General features: G+C 38.3%; 2 long non-coding RNA genes across 2 annotated transcripts in view; both read right to left on the reverse strand.

Moving 5' to 3' along the window:
• Positions 1 to 4823: 4823 nt before the first annotated feature.
• On the reverse strand, positions 4824 to 5761 carry LOC311435886. The gene is made up of 2 exons (XR_014692473.1): positions 5605 to 5761; positions 4824 to 5110 (listed from the first exon to the last, which is right to left on the reverse strand). It is a non-coding gene; the product is annotated as an uncharacterized lncRNA (long non-coding RNA).
• A 2526-nt stretch (positions 5762 to 8287) lies between these two features.
• LOC311435885 overlaps positions 8288 to 16747 on the reverse strand; it is a 47456-nt gene continuing 38996 nt past the window's right edge. The window contains exons 3-4 of the long non-coding RNA XR_014692472.1: positions 9269 to 9463; positions 8288 to 8538 (exon numbers count right to left, since the gene is read on the reverse strand). This is a non-coding gene — a long non-coding RNA (uncharacterized lncRNA). The remainder of the gene's footprint in view (positions 8539 to 9268; positions 9464 to 16747) is intronic.

Below are 16747 nucleotides of genomic sequence, written 5' to 3' on the forward strand. Positions count from 1 at the left end.
GTCTAACTCTGTGGTATTTGGATGGTTAACTGCTGTCTGCAGCCAAAGGAGCTCTGTATTTAACATCTGAATGAGGAAAAGAACTCCTAAAACCTGTTGGAAAAGCATACTGCAACAGAAGCAAAGCAAATGATGGAGCTTTGTAAAAATGCAGGTATTAGCAAATCTGGTAAGGTGGAGAACATGGAAGAGAAACCGAGAAAGCAGGAGGAAAAGGCAACAGCTGGCATTTCACACCACAGTTCACAATCCCATTGAGAACAGTGAGCAGCAGCCCTCAGCCTGGGACAGATATTTTATTCAAGGGTAACCTGTGACCGCAGGGCTCCTGCAGACATGCAACAGCAAAGAGAAGGGCAAAGCTGAAGCTGCCACCATCCCCCAGCTCCCAGCCCTCCTCCCCACCTGCCTTCCAAACACCACTGCCCCAAGGCACGGATGTCTGATCCACTTACCAACCAGCTCTCAACCCACCCCACTTGTCAACCAAGTGTTTTAAGGCAGACTGATTTCATAGCTGGGTTCCCATCGGGAGGGTGGAGCAGACGGCACGGGGCAGAAAAGCAGCAGCCGTTAGGGAAGGAATTCACAGGGGCTGGGGAAGTTAAGCTCTACACAGCTGCTGCTGAGTCTTTGCTTTCAGCTCAAACTCAGCCCTAAACCTGTGTCCTTTTATGCTACAATTCGATGTTTCAGTGGGTTTCTCAGAAATGACAGAATGCCTATTGGTCGGAATCTACTGATCAGCAGAGGCCTGATAAGCGTCTTCTAGAAATGGAAGTTTTTGTATAACATTTCTACTATAACAACTTAACCTGTGAAACATTACATTATGAAATGACTACACATAACATTGGCATTTCTTTTCAACTTGCATTTGTATGTATGTACCCATGAGCTCTTCTTCAGACATGCCAGAGCCTCCTGGGCAATTTTTTCATGGTAAAATGCTTTGGAAGAAAAAGGAAATGAAACTCAGTGAAAAGCATCATCATCCTTTGCTCAGCCTATACTGACCAAATACCGCCCCTCCCCCCCCCCCACTTAAGCACACATTCTTCGTTCAGAGGCCTTCCTCTCTAACCCTTGCCCTTGATGCTGTATTTCCAACTAGCTCCCTTCAGAAGTGAGTCTGAACACTTACAGACTGAGGATGTTGCCAGAAAAGTAGTCAGTTGTATAATGTAATAAATTGCAAGTCAGGGTGCCTGATATTTAAGTCTAATTGACAAATTAAGGGCACAAAGACAAAATCCACAGGAATCCCAACCTTGATGATTCTGTGTAAAACCTTCTCCATGTGTCTATTTTTGTTTTTAAATGTATAAGGTTCAGGCATGTGGATCTAACAGCATTCAGATAAGTACCTAATAGATCTTTTCATCAATACAAAAATATATCCAACAGACAACACTGTATAGAAAATAGATAATGAGAAGATGTGATTTGTCCTTGGAAATGTTATTCAGAGTGGGCTTTGCAGCTTTTTCTCTGAGCCCTTTGATGCTCGTAGGGCTGACCACGTGTCTTCAGTCAATTTGTGGTCAACACTTCTATGCCTAAAACAGGGTTTGAGTGGGAACAAACAATGACTTCTTCAATTCTGTTCTGCCTGAAAATCGCCTGTGCTCCCAAGCAACTGGTCTAGCACCATTTGCCCAGAATTCCTAATCCTGGGTCCAAGGAGGTCATAAGGGCTGCAGGCTCTTCATCACCTACTGCCCAGAAGAAAAATGGGCTCATGGTAGCTATAAGCCATGACCCACTTCTGCCTCAGTGCTCAGCTACAGCGTGCTGGTGCACAGAATTGCTTCCTGCTCCAGTTGTAGGTTTTCACCTACTGAAAAACTACAGTTTTGTACAGTTTTGTATTGCAGAAACTGCACCCTTGATGAGCTCTAAAAAGAATATTCTAAAGGCAACAGTTTGTTGTTAGTACATATCTGAACCTGGACTAAAGAAGTAAACCTAGAAAAGACAGTCATCAGAAAAAAAGACAGTAAACGTTCTTACAGGGAAAAAAAAATAAAAACAATAAGGTTTTGGAAGTATATGGAACTTAGACACAGCTTGCAAAAACCTGAGCACATTGAACTCTGAAATTCTTCTCCTTAAAGAGTTCCCGTTCTGTTTGCCTGAGGACACAATACTAAGGACAGTATTATTTATTACATACAATAAAAACACAACTTTAGGTCCTTTTAAAAAGTTACTGATATTGATCTTGGGTTCTTTATACAGGACAATATCTGTTACTTTCCTAAACATTTACTGGATTGCAGCTAAATTTATTTTTTCATATAAAATGGAAGTGTGTCTGGCACAATTTACTTTTTTATTTTATTTTTTATAATGGTGTATTAAATCAGTCCAGAGACATTGACAACAGAGTGGTAAATATTTAAGATTACATCTTCTTTCCTACAACATTATTCTTTTCCCTCTCTATCAGATCTACTGTCAAATAACTCAGTTCCCCCTTTTATTCTCACTCTTCAAATACTCTCAGCATCTCAGCTATACTAAGATCATCAGATTTCATTGGAACAATGATCAGACATCAAAAGTCAAAAGAGCACTTCAGGCATGATCCAAAGTTACTGTGGTCAACAGAAAAAAATTGTCTTCTATTCGACTGTCTCAACATTAAGCTCCAAATATTTATTATCACTTCTAATGATCATATGCCACAGCCTCCAATAATATTCATTACAATGAAGTGGGTTTTTTTTGGGAGGGGGGAAATGGCAACAGTAAATGAGATGAGACATGGCCAGATAGAAAACTCAAATATCCATAACCCTTCTCCTATCTAGGGATTGCTAGAAAACCAAAATGAGTGTTTCTTTCCCATCTTTTCCATCTAAGAAAGATTCACAAAGGACTTCAAACAAAGCTCAGGGAAACATTCGGAAAGAAACATCATCCATCAGAGCTAGGATAATCATGCAATTATCATTCTGATCTGGAATTCCCAGCAGGTTAACAGCTACCTTGCAAGAAAAACTGCTGAACATCAGGCAATCATTATACACTTCCTTTGGAGAAAAAAAAAAAAAAAAAAAAAGGAAAATTTTATTCATTCAGTTGTGCTTAGATATGATGGCACAAGACAAATGCTAGCAGCCATTCACAAACATTTCTCCAGAGAAAGCTTTTGTGTTTGCAATTCTCTGATCACCTGTTGGGCCAAGCAGGAGGTTGTGTTGGTTGGTTGGTTATGGGCTTCTCCTGCTGCTGTTTTCCTTCTCCTGTACCACAGACATGCCTTATTTGAAATTCTGATACAAATCACAGCACCACAGCAAAGCTCAACATTTCAGGGATCTGCCTTTAGCCATAATTATAGGCTCACCTTTGTGCTCTGCACTTTCAAGGGTGGCAGCTGCTATAAATTACCACAGGTGGGGAGAAAAAAAGAAAAACAGCAGCATTCTTGAAGGGGCACCAAACAAGCTACAAGTCTGTCCATTGACATTTTCCTCCTGGATAACTCAGGCCAGGAGGTCAAAACAATGGCTGACTAACAAGACAGCATGCAGGGAAAAGGTTACCATTAATAATGCAACAGAAGAGCACTATGTGGACAAGTAATGGTAGGAAAAACACACCAAAATGACCAGTAGGATACAGGGGTCATGAAAGAAATGACTAGATGCTAGTCAGAGAAGTGATTTTCTAAAAAGGATGCAATGCTGTTAGCTAAATATCCTTCCAAGTGTTCAGTAACTTCTCCTGATGTATTTACTTCAGAAGTAGCAAGTACAGATCTACTGATGTTCTTACTTTATTAGCAACATAAGCCAATGCTTGAATTATTTTGCTAGATGACTTTCCTACACAACCTCTGACTTGTACGCTCAGACGACTGAAGAAAAAGGAAAAGACAAATGGAAGCGTATCTTGTGAATGATGCCATTCAGGCCACTCTGGAGAGAAACATTCTCTTCCTACCACAACAACAGCACAAAGAGTGGTGGATCAGCTACCTGATGCCACCCCTCACATACAGTCATCCCTAACAGTTTCACTAGTCTATGCACTAATTCAACCTTTGATCTGACAGATCGATATTGATATTACCAAAAAGATTCATAAAGGATTTCTGAAGTAAGCTATTATCAACTAACCAAATCACTTTCAATTTCAGTAGCATTCTCACAAGCAACATTGGCATGGAATAACCTTGTACCTTGCTTGGATATGGCCTTCAAGCTTAGGTTTCCTTTCCATGAACACTGGAACCTAGGCAATGGAAACCCAAAAGCTCCATAAACCAGCCATGTAGGCATAGTGGTGCTGACTTAAGGCATTCTGATAAAATAAATATATTCTACTGCTTTACAGACATCAATGCATTTCAAATCCAGTGTGTGGCGCAGATTTGGAAGCTTACGGTCTGAATAGTGCAGATTGCCAATTTCCAAAACTAATTGTGTTAGTAGTGTTCTGACAAAGAAAATACCTTCTTACAAGATGTGTAATTTTAAGGTTCCAAGAAGGTATAACGCCAGGTGTTAGTGAACTGCAAACATAATTCATTTTCTTAAAGCTAACTGTTCTCTAATTCTTCTCTTACACTACTGTAAACCAGGAATAACTTCAGCAAATTTCTGTGAGTTACAGCAGACAAAGGCTTGTGTATGTAGAAAAAGAAACATACAATCTGTGTTATATAAACTAAAAGCAGGGAAAAGAGTTTAAGTAACGGTTTTATAAACAAAACCCTGTCATATCTATAATTGATGACCAGGAAATGACTCTGTTCTGCATAATAAAGAAAAAATGGCCCATCTTACAACCCCTCATATGAATAACAAACATGAGGTGCAAGCCACTGACTGACATGAAGGATTTACAAGGTAAAGTGAACATGGAATTCCTTTCCAGCAACAGCTTTGAAAGTGGTTTTGCAGTTTAGTTGTATGGAGACAATTCTGGAGAAAAATGTGCATGCGTGGGAGTATATAATTGTAGGAAGAAGACAGAGACAGGGTGCAGGTAAACTGCCTGTTCAGTAATCTTGTCGCTAAATAATCTCTTCTCCCACCAATGTCAAAATAGAAAATGTATTCAGGGTGTCCTTGTACTCTTTTTTGCTTGTATATACCTAAAAAAAAAAAAAAAAAAAAAAAAAAAAAAAAAAAAAAAGCCTTCAGTCACAGCCTTCAGGTACAACACAATAAAAATTATTTCAGAACTTGGTTTGGTGAGGTAGGTAGGAAAAGAAGCTTCAACACAGTATCCTTAACATGTGGGAGATAACAAAAGATTCAACTTCCTAATGTTCTTTCTAATGCTAATCCCAGTTTTGTGATTTTAGCTCATCTTCATTGCAGGCTACTGAAGTAAAGACATAACAGGACTGGGACTTCCTAAAAACAACTATGTGTTACCTTTTTCATCAAGAACAAGCACATATGCTGCTTTAGGTCAGAAGCCTATAGCTGGCTATAACTGCTGATGTCTGGAAGACCAAACCAAGTTTCTTCATTGTAAAATGTCTGACATATAAGCACAAAAGCTGAAGAGAGGAACTCAATAGATCTTTTTTTAAAATATGCCTGTTAGAAACAATTACATTTATTTTAAAGGTACTAGTACCTCATAAGTGGTAACAAATTAGTATGAATATGCCAGCATGTGTGAATCAGTAATTCGTGTTGCTGCTTTATCTTCAACATCACCCAGTCGATATGGAGTACAGGCTGTCCTGCATTATGTATTTCTTCTTTCTTCTCTGAAATGTCAAACTTTTTCTTCAGACTACAGAGACAAAAACAGATTTACACTCATATCCCAAGTGATTCACTTCCAGAACAATTAAGCTTCATCTTGGGACTCTGAATCTGTAATGCTCTATACGCCTCATTTACAAACAGCCCTAAAACTTCTGAATGTTAAGGCACAAAATCAAAAATTATCTGGACTAAGTGTTCTCAATCACTGACACTCCTCTGTACTCCCTGCTTTGAGAGTGCAATGTCTGAGGAGAAAAGATAAAGAGCTGGTTCACAGAGCCAGCTGAGGAGCTAAACAACACTAATCCAGCATCCCTCAAGGAAAAAGAATAGCTTTGCATAAAGCCACTCCACCTTCTAATCACGTGATATCTAATCTCTGTATCAGAGACACGCTAGAGAGCTGAGAATATACGAGGGTGCCAAGACAAGTTTTGATAGCTTCTACTAACTTGGGCTCAGAAATACAAAGTAATGAGGAAGCCAGGTGTGGGCAGGCAAAAGATAGGGTTTTTCTATGACTTAAAACCTGGTGAGAGGCAAACAGAGAGACTGAGGCAACAAAGCATCCAAATCACTGAAAACATGACAATGTGCAGATTTTGAACTGGCACATTTTTTTCATCATTTATTTAATGAACCAGTGAATTCAAGCTGGAGTTAAAGCACACTGTGTCTCAAGAGTTCTGTTACGCTGTCAGATTTTATTCAGACCACCTGAATTATAAGACTGACAGAAATCAAAGTTTATCTGAGGATATACAAGGAAATGACACTGTGTCAATCTGTGTTGCAATTCTAATGGGACAAGTTGTCCTTTCCTCAGACAGGCTGATACCCTTAACATAATGAAAAAGAGACAGACAGAATGAGCAACTGAATGAATACCAAAGCACCTAACTCAAACAGTGTGACAGGGTATGGAGGAAGTCTGCACTCCTTCACGACCACAGCTGTGTAAAAGCCAGTTTGAGCAGCTGTGCTGTGCCAGGTATCAGGGAGCACAGGGGTGAATGGAAAAAGGCGCTGGTTCCCATGACAGCAACCCTTAGGGCTCTTCAAGAAGGTGAATGGCAGGCCAGGGACAATCCTCAGCTGCCTTCTTGACCCACATCCCTAGAAGGATTAAGCTTCCAACCAGACTGAAGTAACCAGCCTCTCCACCAGAGAGGCACAGACCCCCCCCCCAAAAAAAAAAAAAAAAAAAAAAAAAAAAAGAGAGAGAGAGAGAGATTCCTGGCAAGTAAAAAATGTTTTGTTTTGTTTTGTTTTGTTTTTCCTGGAATTGTCTCCTTTCTCCTTTTATACATGCCAAAGGCTTGACCTTTCTCCACTTTTACCTTGTGGTCAAGAGTAGAGCCCAGAGTGGCAGCCCCAGGCCCCAGGATGGGTCCACCTTGGGCCACACGTGGTGTTTCTGCAAGAGATAGAGCTGTCCCATCAGAGACAAACATAAAAGCCTCACCTTCCACCCCTTTCATTCACTCACGCACTTCTTTAAAAACTGATGTAACAGATCTGAAGGATCAGAAGAGCGCAGTCATGGCCAGTGCTGCTGTACACAGCAACCAGCATTGAGTCAGTCAAGACTCCTGCAGACCTCACCTACCCTACTTCATGAAGAATTTTCTTTGAAAGGGAAATGAAATAACTTCACATAAGTGACTGATCAAAGAGGCACACCAAGTTATTGTTCATATGACACCTTATTTTGTTAAGTTGACCTCCAAATGAAACTCGAGCCCGCAGGTTGCTTATCAGAACACCTAGCACACCGCTGAATGTCACATTATTGAGAGCCTAAATGCATCTGTTTAATATCTGAAAGATTATCTTGCTTTATAGCACACAGACAATCAGAGAATCAGAGTAATTGTTTCACAAGCACAGGTGCTTTTTGTTCCTGTAATCCACTAACCAGGAAGGGAAGCCAACCTGCATAACACCCGGAGCAGATTAAATTGTTAGCTGTCACACACAAGATAAAGGAGAGAAGTCATTTCTGCGCCTTCAGTTTCACAGGCAGAATTCAGTTCCAGAATACATACAGTGTTGCCAATACCTGGCATTACAAATTCATTAGTCAGCTTTCATTCCTCCTGCAAGAATCCCCCTACTCAAAAGTCTTTAAAAATCTCTTCTTCATGATGTATCCCTTTGTCTTCTGTTGTCTGGACATTGAGGAGGAATTAAGCTCCTATTTTCTGGCCTTTCCCTGCAGAACAGCTGAGCCAAGAGATTTAAAACACACCCCTTTTTCTAATAAAACATTAGTGTCTCCCCTCAAGAAGTCATGGCTTTCAGAAAACTGCAGAGGTCCCTAAGAAAATGTAGGTACTCATCAACAACCCATATGCTTCTGTGAGATGGTGGAGAGGAACCAGTCACAGTGCTGATCCTGACACAACAGTGTCATTATGAATGATATATCATTATGTGTAAATGAAACTTTAAATCAGCTTAGAGTTTTGGAATGTTTCTACATGAATCCATGATAAAACTAAAACACCTGACATTGATTTGCATGTATGACAGAAAAAATGGAGAACTGTAGAAAATTATGTATTAAAAAGTCTGACATAAGACAGTGAGAACCAGCCACAATGAAATTTTATACCAAGCTATACTTCAATTCAAGCATAACCTATTAGGCTTGTTCTAGACACAAAATGTAAATATCTGTGGCTTGAAATATCAGTTTTTCTAAGTACAGAAACACTAATGTTTATCCATCTAGATCAGCTCAAGATGGTCCAGCAATAAGACAGTACTTCAGCAGTCTTCTCATTTAGCTTTTCTGAGGAGAAATAAAAATAAATAAATAAATAAATAGGTGCTTAGCAAATTAACAGACGAGGAAGTATATAGCATGCTTGTTCATCTCCACTCACTAGAAAATTTCTGTCTGCTGTACTCCCAGCTCAGTCCTCTGTTTTGTGGCCATAGTTCATATGTGCAGGGTCCCCTGATCTATAAAAATCCTCTAATCAGCCTGTACTTTACAGTTGAGAAAACTCAGAATGACCCAGAGAACCCGGCCCACAAGCTCATAGAAAACAAGTTGAAAAATGAACATGTGGGCCTAGGCAATTTTTTAAGCATTAAAGAGTTTGCAACATTTCATCAAGAAACAGTGCAAGCCAAAGTAGCTGTATTTGAAAATTTGTATTTCAAATTAAATTATAGGGGAAACTATAAGTTTCTCTATGTATTTAGATGATCTAATTTCCTCCAAAATCAGTGTTGTAAGATCCCTCCCCCTCCACTCTGTTTTCCCATATTAGCAAAAGAAAGCAGTTCATGAAATACACATGGACAACACCCAGGAAAAAGTTCAATTACTATACTGAACGTGACATCCCTCTGGCAAAGGGGACAATATGAACCACATCCTCCTGGACTGCCATTAGAGTCAATGGAAAGAAACAGGGCACAAGTCAGAAGGAACTGAAAATGGAACAGGGAAATTACATCTCAAAAATTTGTCTTTCTCTACTTTGACTATACAGGGAGCTTAGGGTGACTACCTATGATTCAGACAACAACTCCAGAGATATTTCAAGTTGGATGAGATGAATCCCAGCACAAGCAGTTTCCTAAGAGCACTCGTATTTCATCAGTGGAACTTCTTAAAGAGGAACCTTGTCTGGTGGAGAGGACAAACAGGTTGACATCTGATGGTAAGCCTTGCCAGAACACGTTGGTGGAATCCAGTGTTTCACCTGTACATTCATAAATATATACAGAAAGAGCATGAAACAAACAAAAAAATAAAAAATAAAAAAAAAATCAGAATAGTCAGAGGGAACAGTCTTGTTCCTAGAAAGCTCCTAGCCTTGTCAGCCACCATTTGACTTAAAAGATCACTCAGGTGTTTTTCCATAGCTGCCATATTATATTTATGCTGTGTTCAGGTTTTGAAGGGACAGGCTTTGTTACTAATCAAGTTTATTTTTTCCACTCTCCAGCTAAGCTGTCTTTCCTCTACAGATATATGTTTATTATTTATCTCTATTATACAACACAAAGTCATTTCAAACATGTCATTTAAATTCCATGCCCATATTTTAAATGAAGGATAGGTGTCTCATGTATCAGTTTTAATGGGATTTATACTACACTGTGTTTATAGAATAATCTCATATAAATAAAAATCCAAGCAGCAATCTAGAAGGTATCTTAAATGCCCTCTCTAAAAAGTGTACTTCAAACTCAAAAGAGTGTGTAGCCCACAAATTATGAGTAGCTAATATACTGCAAACATTTGTCTTTGCAGGATGGAAATTTTGAACTACAATGAAAGAGTACAGTGATTCTCCTGTTGGAAGGAGAATCCTTATTCTCCTAGATTGTTGTTTTCCAGGGAAAACAAAAAACATGTAATTATATAACACTCAAGAACTGCATATTACTCTAAGCTATTCAGAATTCATGCTTCTGAGAGAATACAGAAAACTTCAAACTTCATGTTTATTTTTAATTACCACTACTGATTCTATTCCCTAATAATTTCACATGAACAAATGGAGAGCAAAGGCAAGCTTTTAATATAGGGAGAGAAGAGACTAAACATTAACAATGTAAACATTGTGAATGAACACTAAAAAAAGAATAAACTTCTCTTTTACTTTAAAAGTTTTTCTGCTTTTTTCCTTTAAAAAGCCAGGGGGAAAGAAAAGTACCTTGAAAGCTTCTTGTTCTAACTACAGTTAGTTATTTTTAAAAGGCATCCCAAATCCCAATGTAGTATTGAGGAAACTGCATTTTAGGCAATTTTCTGGAGATTTATCAGACACAAAATTAACTCTCTCTCCCCCCCCCCCCAGAAAAAAAATAGATTAACAACAGAATGCATTGTACTGATTAGCCTAGAATGAAAAATTACTTGTTAGTTCCAGCCCAGCCTTTGCTCTGATCTCATTATAAACTACTGAAAGAATATCCTCTTTTCCTGCTGAATGCGCTTTTTCCTGTCTTAGGACATCCATCTCCTGTTGCTGCTACTGCTGTTGTTTACTGAAATGTTTTTCTAAACACGATGTGTGTTACCATGCCCAGGTCTGACAGCAGTTTGATGAGTAGGGTAGGTATTCCCTGTAGCTTTCCTTTTTCGTTATGAAAGATCTGTAACTAGATTTGTTCCCAAACTATGAATGAGGTGATCTAGAAAGCCAAGATGTTTGCAGGTTTGAGGTGGCCCTAAGTCATTCCTTAAAAGAAAATCTTTATTTTAAAAATCTACTCTTGGGACCATACAGCTTCCCATTCTCATCTCATGAAATTCCCATTTCAATCTCACACACCAGGCAGTATCCCCTCACTGCAACACATCAAGGCATACTCCTATTTCAGGGTGATGTATAAATCCAATCTTAGCACATTAAATCCTCGAGCTACTTCTTCACCAGGACTTGACTCTATTTTCAGTCATTCGAAAAATATTTTTCCTAATGAAGACACAGCCCTCTGGGAAATCAGGCCCAAATTTGCCCATCACAGCTGTCATTCACTGAGGTACTCAGCATATACCGTCACCTAAGACAGGTCCAGGTCATGAAGGAGAAGTACAGAGAACAGCCTATGAGTGCCAATTAGTGTTCACATTCAAGCTGACTCAGCTTCAGTGGTGAGACACAGCCTAAGTTTTTTGTGTACCAGCAATTTTCTACTTTCTTGTGCCTATCTCTAGCTATTACCATGCTTCACTATTAAGACCTTCCTCCCCTCCCTCCCACCCCCATGCTTAATTCCAAATATAGCTATTGCTTCCTTAGGCTCCTGCTTTTTCTTACTTGTTCATCTACTTTTTGTATTACAGGCTAATGATCTGTCAACCAATATTAAATTATTTGCTCTCCTAATTGCGTATTTTCAAATAATAGACTGTGGAATAAGGTGGCTACCTTAGCACTTTCCCTGTGTATTTCAAAAGAAGAAAGAATTGATACATTAGAAATGAAATACTCAACCCCCAAGAGAAGCCTAGTTCTATTTATTACTCACAAAATGCATCATCCACAAAATTAAAATATTTTACAATATTTCCATAGTATTTATATTTTTATCACCTTTCAGTACTGGTTGCTTTCACTGTGAAGCCTATGAGGTTTTCTCAATTTCATATCAAACATTCAAAGCATGCTGAAAATTTAATACCAGCAAAATGCTGTACTTGAAAACAAAGAGGAAAAGAAGTGGTTGAACGCAGTTGTATTTTTTTTACCTTGTAAAAATTATTCCTGCACACCAATGGAAAAAAAAAAAAAAAATAAAAACAGCTGTACAGGTTACCAGTTTAAGATCAGTTCTCCTATATTTCATAGGAGCTACCTAGATAAATATACTCAAGACTTCAAACTTTCAAGAAATTGAGGAGCCTCTGTTGATTAGGTTCTCTCTTTTTAACACAGAAAATACAGTAGCAAAGTTGTCAATAAGATGCACACATACAGGAAATAACATCCCCTACTTGTCTCCTCCAAATCCCATTATTATTTTTCTTGGATGGGTTTTTGTTCATATTTTCTTCAACTCTTCCTGGACTTTACAATGAATCAACTACAGCAGTGTGGTTACCCTAAACTCATGAATAGGCTGAAGGTGTAAAAAGACATGGAAAAACACTGACTAAAGGCTTGCTGGCAACTCAGTAGAGACATCTGAGTGAGCCAAATAAAGCTCCTCTCTTTCAGACCTTTCATATTCACAAAATAAATTTTCACCAACACTTCACCAAGACTTTCATCCTCATTTCATGAACATGCTGCAGTTGGACAAAAAAAAATAAAAAATAAAAAAATAAATAAAAACCACTTTGTTTGGAGAACAGAAAAATGAGACCTTGCAGCATCACAAGACACTTACAAGACTACGAGAAAATGGTATCATGTCAGTTACTAAGACCATTCACAACAGTATTCCTTTCTTTCTGTTCAACCTTTGAACACATATACTTTAATAAGTAAACTATTCCAACCAAAAGAAAAATCAAGACTGCGTGACACTGGGTTAGACCTAGTAAAGCAAATTTTTTATGATTTCCTCAAGGAGATAATCCACCTTTGTAATACATTTCCACAGATTATTAGTACAGTGATAGGCCTACCAAACTTATCTTCTTGGTACAAAATAAAACTCACTTTAAAGGCTAATATGACAGATAGATTAATGCAGAATAATGCTTAGCTTCCAAATGTTTGTTTTAATTATTATACTCTAAAAAAAACTTAGTAAAGATTCAGAGGATCTTTCAAGTCCTTAGTGATCTGTGACATTAAACACAGGAAGGCTAGGAAGATATCAGCTATGCCTCATATTCTTTTCTCAAGATAAGAAAAATAAAATAGGAAATAGACCATAAGCCTACATTAATCTTTAACCTAAAATTCAGGGCAATTAAAAAAAAATCCAAAAATAACTTTCACACAAATCGAAGAGATAACTTTAAGGTAACTTAAATTTTCCTTGTGATTTACAGTTAGTTACTAACTGCATCTGTCAACAATTAACACTAACTGAAATTAACTTCTCAAAAATGTAATGCCAATATACTTCATCTCTAAACTATAATATAATAATATAATCAAGAGATGATGAAGAAACACTTATTTAGAACAACCATTCTGTCCTTGAGTCCACAGGTATGAAAGGCGACCACCACTAGAGATGGCACAAGTGGCCAAAGGTAAACAGTACAGGTACAATATTACCGTGGGACATGTAGCAGTCTCACTGCTATGAAATCTAATGCCATCTGCAAAGAAATGAAATACCTTTGTTGCTATTTCCCAAACATTTGACTTTCATAAGGATGGGTTTGTTTGTTTTACACAAGAACATTGATACCTGACAGTAGTTGCTAACAGCACTGTCAGCCTCTTTCCTGAAAGATTGTGAGAGGGCAAGTCATGCAAATATCCACATCCCTTTAGTTATATGCTTACACTGACAGTAAAAAGCATTTCCTAATCAAAGACGACCTGTGGTGGTACTTCATGACTTCAGTCTTTGAGTCACAGACTTGTGTCTGGGCATTAAACCACTGGTGAAAAATAAGGACATATTGTTGGGTAATGCCTTGCTCACATGCTTAGATTCACATTGTCTAAGTGACTAACAATAAAACCCAAGACCCTAACATTAACATTTTAAACCATTACTTACTAAACTGAAAAACAACACCTCCCAACTGCTGAAAACTCCAGGTTTGCCACAGTGACAAGGACATCACAAAAGCTGAGGTTCCAGTGGGAAACTAAGTTCTCTGCCAACTCCTGAGGTTTGTTTTTTTTTTTTTCACAGATTTTTCCCACACACATGAGTCCTAATTCTACACAATTTTTAGAGGTCAACCTTTCAGAGCACATTTCCTCTTAAGCAGGAAATAGTTTGAAACCGTAAGTCCTTCAAAAGACAGGCAGGTGCTGCCCAAAGAAAAAGATTAAAATCATTTAAAAATTGAATTCCAGTCCAGCCTCAGTGACTGGAGTTAAAATTAAGTGGCTCCAATATGAATTTGGGTTTTTGTGTCATCCATAAAATGAGATCAAAAACTATATTATGTTACATATATTTATATATATATTATTTTTTTCCTTCTCAATATGGGAACAGGGAAGAATATTCCCACTTGGTTTGCTATCACTGACTACAGTTAACAGTGATACCTTCAGAAACTTCAAGTAGCTCTGAGAGGTTTGGCTACTTCCACGCCTCCCAGTTGCAGAGGAGAGCATCCGTACCACCAAGCAGGGTCAGGATCCTGCTGAGCAGAGCAGCCTTGCTCTTACAGAGAGCAGCAGGCTGAGTGATGAGTAACACTGAAAAGCAGTGTGCCATTGCGCCCTGCCACTGCAGTCTTGTAGCAGGTTTTCAAGTCACTTCTTCCTTTCCCTGCGAGCCAAAGCCAGATGTAATACTGCTTTTACTGCCATAGAGAATAATAAAAGAGATGCCCTTAGTCTTTAATTTAAGGTTTACGACACAGAAAATTTTAATGGGAGTTAAATTAACTATTGACATTTATCACAATAATTTGCTCTGTAGCCTCTGACCCACAAGACAATAGCAGGATAATAAAGGCTTTGGGACTTGACTGAGCTGACAGAAGCCGCCATCAGTTAGCCCATCTAATGCGAGACTTCTTGATTTACAGACAAAGAAAATCCACTGATGACTGTTTTATCTTTGAGATATGTTCACACAGGCAATCACTTCAACTCTCATATCCATTCCCTCCATAAGTATATGCAAAATTAGGTACTGAAAAGTTGTTTTAGAGGATGAAAGCTAAATTGCTACTGAACATCATGGAATACAAAACAATCAGCCAATGTGACATCCTGTCAAGAAGAATGCTTAAAAACTTAAAAGATGATTTGCAGATATAAGGTTAGCTTAAAAAAAAAAAAAAAAAAAAAAAAACATTTAACATATGAAGCAATTATCTTTTAAACAAACTTTAAGCAAAGCAATATCGAGGAGCTCTGAGACAGTAAGAGACATTCTTTTTGCTTTCATAGTTTATTCAGTATACATGGTAAAAACTTGTGCAATACTGCAGCTTTCCTTTCAAAATAACATTTAATGCTAGCTATTAATAACACACAGCAGGCAGCAAGGTCTATAGTCATCCAACACACTCATTGGATTTCAAATCATGGGCAAGGAATTGTAAATGTGTTTTTTATTTTAATAAAACAAGGAGCACATCACAGCTAAACCCAGCATTCTGGATTTTTCTAACTGAAGCATTGGTACCAATATGATTAATCTTATGTACCTCAGGAGCAACAGAAAGCTAATAAATATTCTCATCTTACCATACAATGCCTGCAGGAAGCCCCACCTGTTGGTGTGACTCTGCCCAGGACTTCATACCCAGATTCTTGCCCAAAGCTGCTCTGTTAAAGCCTGGCCCAACAGAGGCTACTAGTGCAACTTGGCTTGGACGTTACAGGCTAAAACAATTCTTGCTTGTTGAGCCAAGTGTTAGCTGACTGTTCCATAAGAACACATTCCAGAATGGAGGCAAAAGAGATGGGTTTTAGCATGATATCCTGTGTTTAGGCACTGGGCAGGAGGCAGTATTTATTTAAATACACTTTTGCTAATTGTATAATCATGTGGAGAAGGTGCAACGATGAAGCCAATCACGTAGACCTTAATTAGACAAAATTCTATTGAATTTAAGAGTTTTGCCTCTTTAAGAACTCAAGGCTCAGATATGCCTTCCTGCACCCAGCAGTTGATCATTATTTTTCCCTTGAAGCCTGATTAATTGCTTACATACTGTAACTTTTCTCCTGGTTTGTGTAACTGAACTCCTTTTCATGTGTCTCGTCATTTTTATTATCTAACTGAGCTATTGGCAACTGCATCATCCTGCCTCAGCAATTTCTATAGATTAAATAAATGTTGCATGAAAATACGTTTCTCTTTTTCTGTTTTAAACTTGTTGCCTTTTAATTTCAACGTCCCTTTGTTCTTTTGTTATGAGAAAGAGTAAAAGCTAGCATTTGATTGAGTTTCTCCATAACAGTTCATATTTTATACACGTCTAACATCTCTTACTGTCTCCTCCTTCCTTAAGTAGGTCAGGCAAGCCTTATAAATATCTCTTTGCTTGGTAGCCCCTCTGCTTGTAATAATTTCCATTGCCCTCTGAATCTCTTCTATTTCTGCCATGCACGTCCTTCGCTATGATGCATCTGGAGCTGAATGTAACATTCAAGGTTAGGAGAAAGATGTACCTCTGTTTAGATAACACCAATTAAATATTTCCTGTGTAATTTTGTGTCACAGTATAACACATGCCATCACTTCACTTTCTCTTACTGCTGCTGCAAACCCTGTCCCCACCTCTACTGAACTGACCCTAAGCGCCTCATAACCCCACATCACACTTCCATTAGTCCATGTATTTTAGTGAATTCAGTCTGGAGATGAAAGCCTAACAACAAAACTCATGCTGTCTACTACAGCTCTACCACCCCACATACAGAGAG

The sequence above is a fragment of the Aythya ferina genome, assembly GCF_964211825.1.
Source record: "Aythya ferina genome assembly, chromosome: 4".
Lineage (NCBI taxonomy): Eukaryota > Metazoa > Chordata > Aves > Anseriformes > Anatidae > Aythya > Aythya ferina.